The following is an 11,297-nucleotide window of genomic DNA, read 5'->3' as shown; positions in this document are numbered from 1 at the left end:
CAAAATTCTGATAAAAAGCAAACTGAAGCCCTATGATTGCCTACAGCAGGGGTGGGGTAGAATGGAAAAGAAATAAGACGAGACGAAGTAGGGAGGACTGGCTGAAAATTAAAGTTGCCCACAAGTTTGCCACTAACCATGGAGAGGGCCTTGAGGTGGCTGGAGGTGGCTGACACAGGATCATCCTCATCTGTTGAATGGGATTTCTGAAGTGTGAATTAATCACAGCCTTCTTTCTTCTGCTCTCCAGATTCTGAATTCATTAAGAAGTAGGAGTTGTGTAGGGAGCAAGGTATCCACTTATTGATGGCTAAGGTGATTGGAGAGATGATTTGGACCCTTGGACAAATTAGTGGTTAAATTTGGGGTGGGGGGCATGGGAGAGCAGCATGGAGGACCAGGCCTGGCCTCACAGCTTGTGAGTTTATGAGCTTGAGAGATAGGAGCAGAGAGAGAGAGGCCTCTAACTCATTAACCTTCACCAAAATAGAACACGAACATCCAGGGACCAGTGGATGTCAAACTCTAGTCATCTCAGCAACCAGATGAATCACTCTGCCCACAGGAGGAGCATTGACAGGTTAGGAGAGGAAACCAGAAACATTATTCCAGAACTCTTTCCTCTGGGGGATAGAATGGATGTTCCCTCTCCTTTATAGAAATGTCAAGACAGGTTACTGAACCTCCTCTCTCAACCCTCCTGTTATCCCTATCCCCAGCATGAACCTCTGCCATAAAGCCCCATTTGCTAAATTTTAACTTGCTTTCCACTAAAGGATGCCACATATCATAGGAATATCAAGATCTAGACTTTAATAACAAATAGATAAAACAAGAACAGAAGCATAAAGAAACAAAATGCTTTAGGCAGATTCTTCACTACTGAAGAAAGAATAAACACACTTGGCATGATATGACACTACGATGGATTTCTCCTGCTCACTTCACTTTTGCTCCCCCTTCTGGATTAAAAAAATTAAGCCCCTGAGGAGGAAGAGCATTTTCATAATGCTATGTCACATCTTGGGTCCTACGGGAAAAGGTCCAAATGTCAAATAAAAAAAAAAACAAAAAAACCCAGGTAATGTCTGGAACACAATTGCTCTACTCATACTTGGTAAAAAAACTCTCCATTCCTTTTTGAGATTTCCCCACGCAGAAATTGAGAGGCAATGAGCATTGTCTTTTACATGTTTGTAAAACAAAACGAAACAAGACAAAAAACACGTAAGACAAAGCATGGAAGTGGATTACCTCCCCAAACTAAAATTTGACCCTTTGGGAGAAAAGAATCTGGAATCTGAATGTTGCTGCTCAAATATGTATGTATGAAAATGGTATGTAAACATGTATAGAACATATAGCCCTTTATGGATGATAATGTTTTAAAGGAGAAAATCTAGATGACCTTGGGTATGGTGATGATTTTTTAGCTACAACACCGAAGGCACCATCCACGAAAGAAATAGCTGATAGGCTGAACTTCAGTGAGAAACACTGTTAATAAAATGAAAAGATAAGCCATAGACTCGGAAAAAATATTTGCAAAAGACATAACTGATACAGGACTATTATTCAAAATATCCTAAGGACACTTAAACTTCAACAGTAAAAAAATAACCAACATGATCTTAAAAATGGGCAAAAGATTTGAACACATATCTCACTACAGAAGTCAGTAGTGTCTCTCAAAACAAAACAAAAAAAGCCAACAATAACAACAACAACATCTTTTAGGATGGCCAAAATCCAGGACACCGACAACACTAAATGCTGGCGAGGATGTGGAGCAACAGGAACGCTCATTCATCATCCATGGGAATGCAAAATGGTACAGCCACTTTGGAAGACGGTTTGATGGTTTCTTAAAAGAACTAAACATACTCTTACCATACAATCAAACAATCATCCTCCTTGGTATTTGCCCAAAGGAGCCAAACATTTATGTCTACACAAAAATCTGCACATAGATATTTCTAATAGCTTTATTCTTAATCGCCACAACTTGGAAGCAAACAAGATGTCCTTCAGTAAGTGAATAGTGTGTAAATAAAAGAAAACCAACCTGTGTTATTGGTGACGGGTGCATATTTGGCATTTTCTGCCTGGTCCTAAATTGGAAGCAGGGACAAAAATTAGGGAAACTGTCATTGTAAGTCCTAGCCACTTTGGGAAGATTGTTACAGAAGTTATGGTTTCACTCTGTAGATGGTCTTTGAAGATAGCTTCCCCAAGTCTATCATAGCAGGCTGGCTTCCTAGGTTATTTATTGTAGATATAGAGGTTGGCTTCTTGGGTAGGTTACAGTAGATTGTGGGCCAAAATTCTTTTTTTATATATGGTCTGGTCTGTTTTTATATATTTCCCATTTGTAGTCAGCTTCTCAATGGATTAACTGGTACATCTAAACAATGGGATGTTATTCAGCACTAAAAAGAAATGAGCTGCCAAGCTATGAAAAGACATGGAGGAAACTCACGTGCATATTACTCAGTGAAAACAACCAGTCTGAGAAGGCCACATACTGTAAGATGTCAACTGGATGACATTCTGAAAAGGGCAAATCTATGGAGATAGTAAAAAATCATGGGGCGCCTGGGTAGCTCAGTTGGTTAAGCATCTGACTCTTGATTTCAGCTCAGGCCACAATCTCACGGTTCATGAGTTCGAGGCCTATGTCAAGTTCTGTGCTGACAGCACCAAGATTGCTTGGGATTCTCTCTCCCTCTCTCTGTCGCTCCCACCCCTTCTCCCAAATAAATAAATAAACATTAAAAAAATCAGTGGTTGCTGGGAATTAGGGGTGTTAATTAAACAAGGAGCCATTAGACTAAGGTGGCTGTAATGCCACGATAGCCTAAGTAAGCATAACAAAATCTAAGCCTGTAAGTGCCTTAAGTTTATGAAATCAAAGCTTAAGGACAACCAATCACAAATAGCCAGCTATGGCTTTAAGCCATAGCCAATTAAATACTTTCCTTTCTTTGTTTTACACCTTCTCTGTGTAAGTCTGTCCCCTGGCTCCTGATTACTTTGCAATTTGCCAAGAGCGAACCCCAATGCCAACCATGGACTCTGGGTGATAACGATGTGTCCACGTAGGTTCATGGGTTGAAGGAAATGTACCACTCTGGCAAGGGATGATGGTAGTTGGGGAGGTTGTGCATGTGTGGGGGTAGGGGGTATATGGGAATTCTGCGGTTTCTGTTCAATTTTGATGCAAACTTAAAATTGATCTAGAGGGGTGCCTGGGTGGCTTAGTTGAGCATCTGACTCTTGATTTTGGCTCAGGTCATGATCTCACGGTTCGTGGGATCGAGCCCCCTGTCGGGCTGTGCGCTGAGCATGGATCCTGCTTGGGATTATCTCTCTCCTTCTCTTCTCTGCCCTTCCTCTGCTCACATTCACCCATGCGCATGCTCTCTCTCTCTCTCAAAATAAAGAAATAAACCTTAAAAAAACTACTCCTGGATACAAAGTCTATTTGAAATGAATAAAATGTCTTAGAACTAGACAGTAGTGATAGTTGCACAATGCTGTGAAGGTACTAAATGCTACTGAATCACATTCTTTAAAATGGCTGATTTTATATTCTGTGAATTCCGCCTCACTTTTTTTTTTTTTTTTTTTTCTTAAAAAGGACATATACTAGGGGCGCCTGGGTGGCTCAGTTGGTTAAGCATCCGACTTCAGCTCAGGTCACGATCTCGCGGTCTGTGAGTTCGAGCCCCGCGTCGGGCTCTGGGCTGATGGCTCAGAGCCTAGAGCCTGCTTCAGATTCTGTGTCTCCCTCTCTCTCTCTGACCCTCCCCCGTTCATGCTCTGTCTCTCTCTGTCTCAAAAATAAATAAAGGTTAAAAAAAATTTTTTTTAAAAAAGGACATATACTAAAAGCAAAACCTATAGTGAACATCCTACTTTTGCTGAAGCTGGTTCACTGCTGGGATTCAGACATGTCCAGGCCTGTCTGGAGACTCTGACCTGGCCTGCTTGAGGGACTGAGGCCCCACTTGGAAAAGGATCTGCTCCTACAGGCAGAGAAAGAAGGCAAACTTTGTCTGGTAAGTCAGGGGAAGGGTGATTCAAAGGTTTCATGTGTTTGTGAACTCTACCTTTCGCCCATATAACCATGTGTCTCTTTGTTCTGGTGACCTACTGGATGGGTGGCCTTTCTTTGGGCATCATGCACCGACTCTGCCTTGACAGTGGCATGTCCTGTATACTACCTAATAGTGCTGGCAGTCCCAGGGGTTAGGGCCATTAACACATCCTGGTGGGGGGTGCCCCTCATCACTTATACCAGAATTGTGCTCTGGTTTTTCTCTACACCACCTCCAGCGGGCCCACAGCCTCTCCATGCCATACCATTTCTTCCAAACATGTTCATAAAACTTTCTGAAGTCTTTGGTAATAATGGAATTACATTATTAAGCAAAGAACATGGTTGGACCTGAGGCATCATTTTCCCTAAAGCCCTAGGTCAAATCTGCCCAAGACAGTTTCCTGACAGAGGCCTTCTTCTGGCTCTAGCCCATCACCGTGATGTTCCAGCCTGTTCTCTCAGAGCAGGGATCCATTGCCAATTTTCTCTCTCCCTAAAGTCTAGAAATGTCCCCACCTTTCCCCCTTCCCTTTCCTCCTAGACTGGCTGGAGAAGACCAAAAGTCAGTGATCACCAAATACAGGAGAAGCTAGAAGTAAAAACATAACATTCTTCCCAGAGAAGGAAATACTAAAAAACAATAACAACAATCAAACTCCAAAAAGAGCTCACCTTATTACCAACTGGAGAAATACCAAACACCACCTTCATTTCATACCTATCAAGACTGGCAAACATAAGTCTCAAAATACCAGCTGTTGGCAAGTATATGGAAAAACAGGTGCTCTGTCATAGGCATGTTGGGAGAACTCAGTGAAATCATGGGGGTAATCACCCGGCACAAAGCAAACAGTGTTGCTGGCCTCAATCTCCCTCTACTCCTTTTACTTTATAAGGCAGAGCAGATTAGCCTCTCTTTGAAGCAACAGGAACAGGAAGGTCTGGCCTTCATATATTCTCTTTGACAAAGCAAAGTCTCCTTAGAATGGATCTGCCCCATCCCCTTGGGTAACCGGCATAAGATCAAGCCTGTAGCTCTTTCTGCCTCTGCTCTACCTTGTGGATCTTTGTGCTCCTATCCTGGGTCAGAGTCACCAAGGTGGGTGAAGGATTTCCAGCCCCTGCTGCAGAGCTGCTGGAGGCTTTCCTGGGCCTTTCCAGCTCCAGGGCTGGCATTCTTCATGCTAGGGGTCAGCAGTAGCACCTTTGGCCTTGGGCACAGCAGGGTCACCAATGAAAACTGGAAGATTTAGAGATTCTCCAACATAAACGGTGCTTCAGTGTCAATGTTGGAGACAGATGGTCACCCATACCTTGACACCGTGCCTGTGATGGCCTGTAGGTGTCTCCCAGGGTTGTGTCCCTGCAGGGAGCAGAATAGGAACAAGGACGTGCAGGCCTCAGGTAGATCAGATGGATCATCTCAGGTAGATGAGGACACCCTCTCCAGGACTCCTGGGAGCTCGAGGAAGGCTCCAGCACGGAGGGAAATAAATGCTAGAACCAGAGACCCTGATGGTGACGAAGATGATGTTGGTACCCATGTTGATTCTCCTATTTTATCCCCCCCTGGCATGGCTTGGGGGCCACCAACAAAATAGCAATAAATTAGGTAATCCTCTGTTTGGGGCCAATTCTGTAGAACTCACATAAAGCAGTGCTTCTCAAAAGGAGGTCTTCAAACCATCAGCATCAATATCAGTGGGAAATTTCTTTAAATGTGGAGGCTGAAGTCCTAACCTATGCCTCCTGAACCAGTATCTTTGAGGCAGGGACCCAAGAACCTGCATTTGAAGGAATTTCTCAGGTGACCGTGTTTCCCCACCCACGGAAACGCAGGAACTTCTCTGTGAAGACAGCTGTGTCTCTGACAACAGAAGGCTCTGTGGTCTCGGCTCAGCCTTCTCACTGATGATCAGGGAGCCCCATGCACCAATGTGGCTCAAGAACTGTTTTCAGGCACATTCAATCATCAAAACTCAAGCTCCTCGTGTCAAAATCCCTTTCAATGGGCTTTGCTTTGTAAAACGTCTTTGAGCAGTCCTTCAAGGCTGGGGGGGGGGGGGGGAGGGGCGGGGTTCATATCCCTAAAGGGGCATCAACACCATTTTTTCCTTAACTGTGATTTTGTGAAACATGAGATTTGGGATGTATCTTAACACAATTTAGTCCATTTTATCCTGGAAGTCACTCTTGTTGACTTGTCCCCTTCGCATATGTATCATATAGAGGAAGGGAGAGACCAGGGTCCTGTGCAGAGTTTCTGGCTCCTTCCCCCCACCTCAACCTCCTCCTTACATGGGGCTCTCACGGAGGTGGGCCCCAGGTCAGCTTGGCTTTTATAGTGGTACCTGGCTTTTCCCCACGGGTATTCTCTGTAGTTTCTTCTCTCATGTTCCTCCCTCAGCTTTTACCAAAGTGTCTCAAAAGGTACTAATGCAAAAGATAGACCCAAACCAGGATTTGACACATTGGCTGGAATCTCTTGTTACCCATGGTTTAGAAAGGTTGCCTGGTTACCAGGAAAGTCTGGCTTGAGCTCCGAGAAAATCAGTTTGACACTAAAAACTTAAAAACGCCAGGTGCACTTAAATGTTTAGACGGGCTTGGCAGATGAAACGTTCCAGAACTGGAAAACGATACAAGCGGGAAACCCACCCCAAACGCACAGACCTCTGCATTTACACTTTCCCTCAATTCTCCTCTTGCCTTCCCCCCAGCCCTTCACTTGTCTGTGGGTGGGCAACAAATCTGCCTCCTGCCAAACCTTCCTTCACCTGTCGTCAATGATGAAGCACGTCTCTTCAGTGCAAAAGAGGAAGGCGGAATCCAGATGGAGTCCCCTGTATTTCTATTTATAGAAAAGCATAGACAACGGTGTGTGGCAGTTTGTAAATACATACGGTGTGCCTCCCCCGCTAAACATGTTTTCCACCACAGATGGAAGTTTGAGCCAGTCTGCCCGGAGTGGGGCCGGAGAATTTGCATTTTTAACAAGTTTCCTGGTGGTGGTGCTGACTGCGGGACTGGGGACCGCACTTTGAGAACCACTGGTCAAAGCGATGATTCTCTCCACTGTGGCCGCACACTAGAAACCCCTGGCGTGCTTTGAAAAAATGCACAGGCCTACCTCAGAAGGACCAATGATTTCTAAGAGTCACATCAGCACTTTTTAATCAGTAGGTCTGTGGTTCTTAATCTTGGCTGCACATTTGATTACTTGGGGAGTTTAAAAAACCCTGGTGCCCAGGCTGCCCCCAACCTCAGACTTACCGCCAGGCATCAGTGGTTTTTCAAAACTCTGCAGGTGATTCCCACATGCACCCGAATTGCAGGACTTTTATCATGAAACAGGCGCCTTAGCATTGGGAGGGGCTTGTGGGCCTCAGAGCGGACCCTAACAACCTCGGGAATGGTTTCTTTTTTTGTGTTTCTTCTCCTATTAAATGGGTTTTGAAATAGAGGCTTTAAATCCGCTTGCGTTAATGCTGGAGGGGTGTGCTGGCATTTTAATATTCACAAAAGCAAAGAGGATCACCATACTCTTTCGAGGTCAGGGAAGCCACCACGTTGAAGGAGAAAAGTCCATGTGGTCTTGACCTGGCTATACCCTCCTTTGGAGGTGGGAGTGGAGGTTGACACTTTAGTCAGAGTAGACTGTATGGCCTCCTCGGGAAGGAGACATTTGAGGGACGCTAGATGTGAGGGTGCCTGTTGGTGGGAGATTAATCCAAGGTTTGAACCGGCCCCACCCCTGTGGCTACAAGCTGGGAGAGGGGGAACAGGATGCCCAGCACTAGCAGAAACGAAACTGGGAGGGTCTGGGGAGGCCCAGGTGGGTGCTCAGGACAACTGAGGCATGGGGATGGCCAGGGTGCTTCAGGACAAGTCAGAAGGGGACTCAACAGGGACTCAGAGAAGTTTGGAAAACACCATGTGGCTTAGGCCTAGTGCTGGATGTGCCTTTTTTGATGAGGGACCCAAAGGGCACACTTTACCTTCAAAGTAGGTGGTGTGGACTAAGCTACTTTCTGGAAGTATTCTTGACCACACACAGGCCCTTACACCCGAAAGGGACACTAAGATCATCACAAAGGATTCACAAAGGATCTTTGAGGGGTCCCATAGGAGACCAGATGGGAGGCAAGAACCATGGGAAAACCACGTAGCAGCTTGAGAGGACCTTTGACCTCTCTAGACATAAAATCACATTAGCAATGCACTTGCCATGCAGCCTCAAGACAATAAAAGACAATTTAATGCCCGCTCACTCCTGCCATGCGCTTTTGTAAGCACTTTACATTTGAACTCATTTATAGATACACTCATTCAATCCCAACCCCCACGCCTGTGATGTAGTTTTATCTCTCTCATTAACAAGCAAAGAAGCCTAGAGAGGCCAGGGAAATTGTCTTAGGTCAGAGTCCTAAGTGACTGAGCCAAGACTTGCATTCTGGCATCCGGGCTCCAAAGTCCACGCTCCGCCACGGTGCCGTTTCTGCTCCTGACAGCCCTGCCTCCCGTAGGCCTCCGGGTTGCTGCCGGTAAGCCTTCTAGAGTCCTCTTGGCCACCCAAGCAAGGTGCAAGGCTTCCCCATCCATGGTTCAACCAGAGTTCACTCCAGGGTGGCAAGACCCTCCTCTTCATCTCCAAGTATGTACTTCCCTCTTTGCTCCTACGAATGAGTGGAGAGTCTGCTTGTGATTCCGTATGATGGGGCGGGCAGAGGGAGCGGTGCCCATGCAGCACTAGCTCCTTTTGACCCCCTCCCAGAGAACTGGTACAAAACCCGTACCTTCCCTGGGCAGCCTGCCTTACAGGCCTCCTCCAGACCAAACTGGCAAGACCATGGTGGAGGGATTCTTTACTAAAAGGCCAGGTAGGTATCAGGGCAGAGACAGGATAAAGACGACCCTCTCTCCAGCTCAGATGTTCTTTACTTTGCCAAAGACGGTCCTTCCAGTTCCATCCCTCTGCAAAGAGAGAGACCCCCTGGGTGTCACCTCCCTCCCAACCTCACTTTCTCTCCAGAAGAGGACCGCTCCTTCCTTTACTCCTTCAAGTCCTTACTCTGGGCTTGCTGTCCCACTTAATTTACAAAAATAAATGAGGAGGATGAGGCTCTGATCTTGGGTTCTGGTAATTTGCCCTCAAATTGTCCATGGGCCCTCTAAGGTTCTCTGAGCTTTGCAGGTGGAGGCTGGGAGGTGAACTAGGACCCCTCCTCCAGATCAGCCTCCTATTAGAAAGAGCCATTCTGGGGGAGGGGAGTTGGGGAATAACCTTGCCAAGGAGATCACTAGTTAACCAGACAGCTTCAGATCAAAGGAGGTTATTGTTCCTCTTAGCAGACCCTATGCTTTGTAGAACAGCCTTTCCCCTCTAAGCTTGGCCATGGGCTTTGCTACTTGGGGTACACGAGACCCTACAATTACAATACTCAGAAGTGTTTGTCTTTCCTGTTCCACCTGCAGCTGTTTACCTTGTATGTGAAGCCACACTCACTGTAAATGGTCCTTCATTTCAGGAGGAATGGTGCTGGACTCTGAACTTAAACCAAAGACCCTCCTTGGTTTGGTGCGAGCGGCACATGCCCTTCACACTGACATAAATTTACTGGAGCACCATGTAAATTTCCGTTTCAGAAACAGAGCCTGTGCTTAGGGGTAAACAAATATCGAAAACCAGATATTGAGTCTTTGCTCCTCATTTTATGTTTAAGAAAACTCACTCCAGGAACACCTGGGTAGCTCAGTTGGTTAAGCGTCCAACTCTTGATTTTGGCTCAAGTCATGATCTCACGGTCGTAAGATTGAGCCCTGGGTTAGACTGGGTTGACAAGGTGGAGCTTACTTGGGATTATCTCTCCCCCATCTCTGCTCCCCTCTTGCTCATGCTCACTGTCTCTCTTGTGTGCACTCTCTCTCTCCCTCTCTCTCAAAAGAAATAAATAAACTTATAAAAAGGAAAGGAAAGGAGAGGAGAGAAGAGAAAAGAGAAAAGAAAAGGAAAAGAAAAGAAAAGAAAAGAAAAGAAAAGAAAAGAAAAGAAGAGAAAACACAGTCCAAGAAGATGAGACTTCTCTGACAGGGTTTTTGAGCTCACCTTTACAGAAGAAGAATGAGCCTCATGTCTCCTGTGCAACAGTTTTTTCGGCTGTGATTCCTTCTGGAATAAAGTGCTGATCCCTCGCCTATTTCTTGTCCCTGTTGAGGACCTCACTCTGATCAGATTTCTTTCCTTTCTTATGGGATAGGTTAGGTGGGAAGTGTGGCATTAGTAAGATTTAACGTTACTGTTTCAAGGCTATATATAAAGGCACAGCCCCTGGAGTTTCAATCATTCCCCCTGCTGGGCTATTTCAAGGCCCGTGCCATGGATGTCTATACTCTACAAGGCAAAATTGGATCCTCTGGAATGTAGCTGTCGTTCTTTCTAGACTGCGGGGCAGTTTGTTTAAGATAGGGGGATGACAAATGGGCTGATGTGGAGTTGCTGGAGGCAAGACTGCGAGAGCAACTGCACAGCCTATACCTCTGCTGGCGCGGTGACATCATTCCTCCCTCTGTAAGCCCTGCTTACCACATTCCACAGAGAAATTTCCCTTCACTTGTTTTCTTTCTTCCTCTAGGTGATCCTATGCGGCTAATCCTTGCTCCAGGGAGCTGTGGAATTAGAGGGTGGGGTGGAGTGCGAGGCAGTAAAAGAAGAGAGGCTAAGAACTCAAACTGAGTCAAAAGCTACTCCAACCCTTAGTGACCTCATGATCCCAAGTCTCCATATTTGGATCTTTAAATGGGGTGAAAACAATGCCTCCTTCACATCATGATTATGACAGTTAAATAGGATAATGTTCTACAGTCCTGGGTCAACTTCTGGGTCCCATTATGTCATCACTCCTCTTCAGCCAGTTTTCTGTCCCCAAACTCTCTACAGGCAGCCTCTGCCTTTGTCTAGGTCACCAATGGTCTTCATGTAGCATAATCCAGGGGACGCTCATCCAGGACCATCTTCCTTGGCCCGTGTGCCATGCTCAACACAGCTGTCTCTGTCTCCTCCTTGAAACGTTCTTCTCTCTCAGTGTCCCTGACATTCCTTCCCCTCCTTCCTCCTCCTTGGCTTCTCCTCAGCAGACTTGATCTGATCCTCCTGCTTCTCCCCTTTCCCCTCTCTCCAGGTGATTCCTTGTCTAGT

General features: G+C 45.9%; 1 long non-coding RNA gene across 1 annotated transcript; it reads right to left on the bottom strand.

The window, feature by feature from the left end:
- Positions 1-8,300: 8,300 nt before the first annotated feature.
- Positions 8,301-11,012, bottom strand: LOC122235071. The gene is made up of 3 exons (XR_006213187.1): positions 10,686-11,012; positions 10,209-10,309; positions 8,301-8,778 (listed from the first exon to the last, which is right to left on the bottom strand). It is a non-coding gene; the product is annotated as an uncharacterized LOC122235071 (long non-coding RNA).
- Positions 11,013-11,297: the final 285 nt, after the last annotated feature.

The sequence above is a fragment of the Panthera tigris genome, chromosome F2, assembly GCF_018350195.1.
Source record: "Panthera tigris isolate Pti1 chromosome F2, P.tigris_Pti1_mat1.1, whole genome shotgun sequence".
Classification (NCBI taxonomy): Eukaryota; Metazoa; Chordata; class Mammalia; order Carnivora; family Felidae; genus Panthera; species Panthera tigris.
The sequence above is the reverse complement of the archived record's forward strand: the minus strand, read 5'-3'. Positions and strand labels throughout refer to the sequence as shown.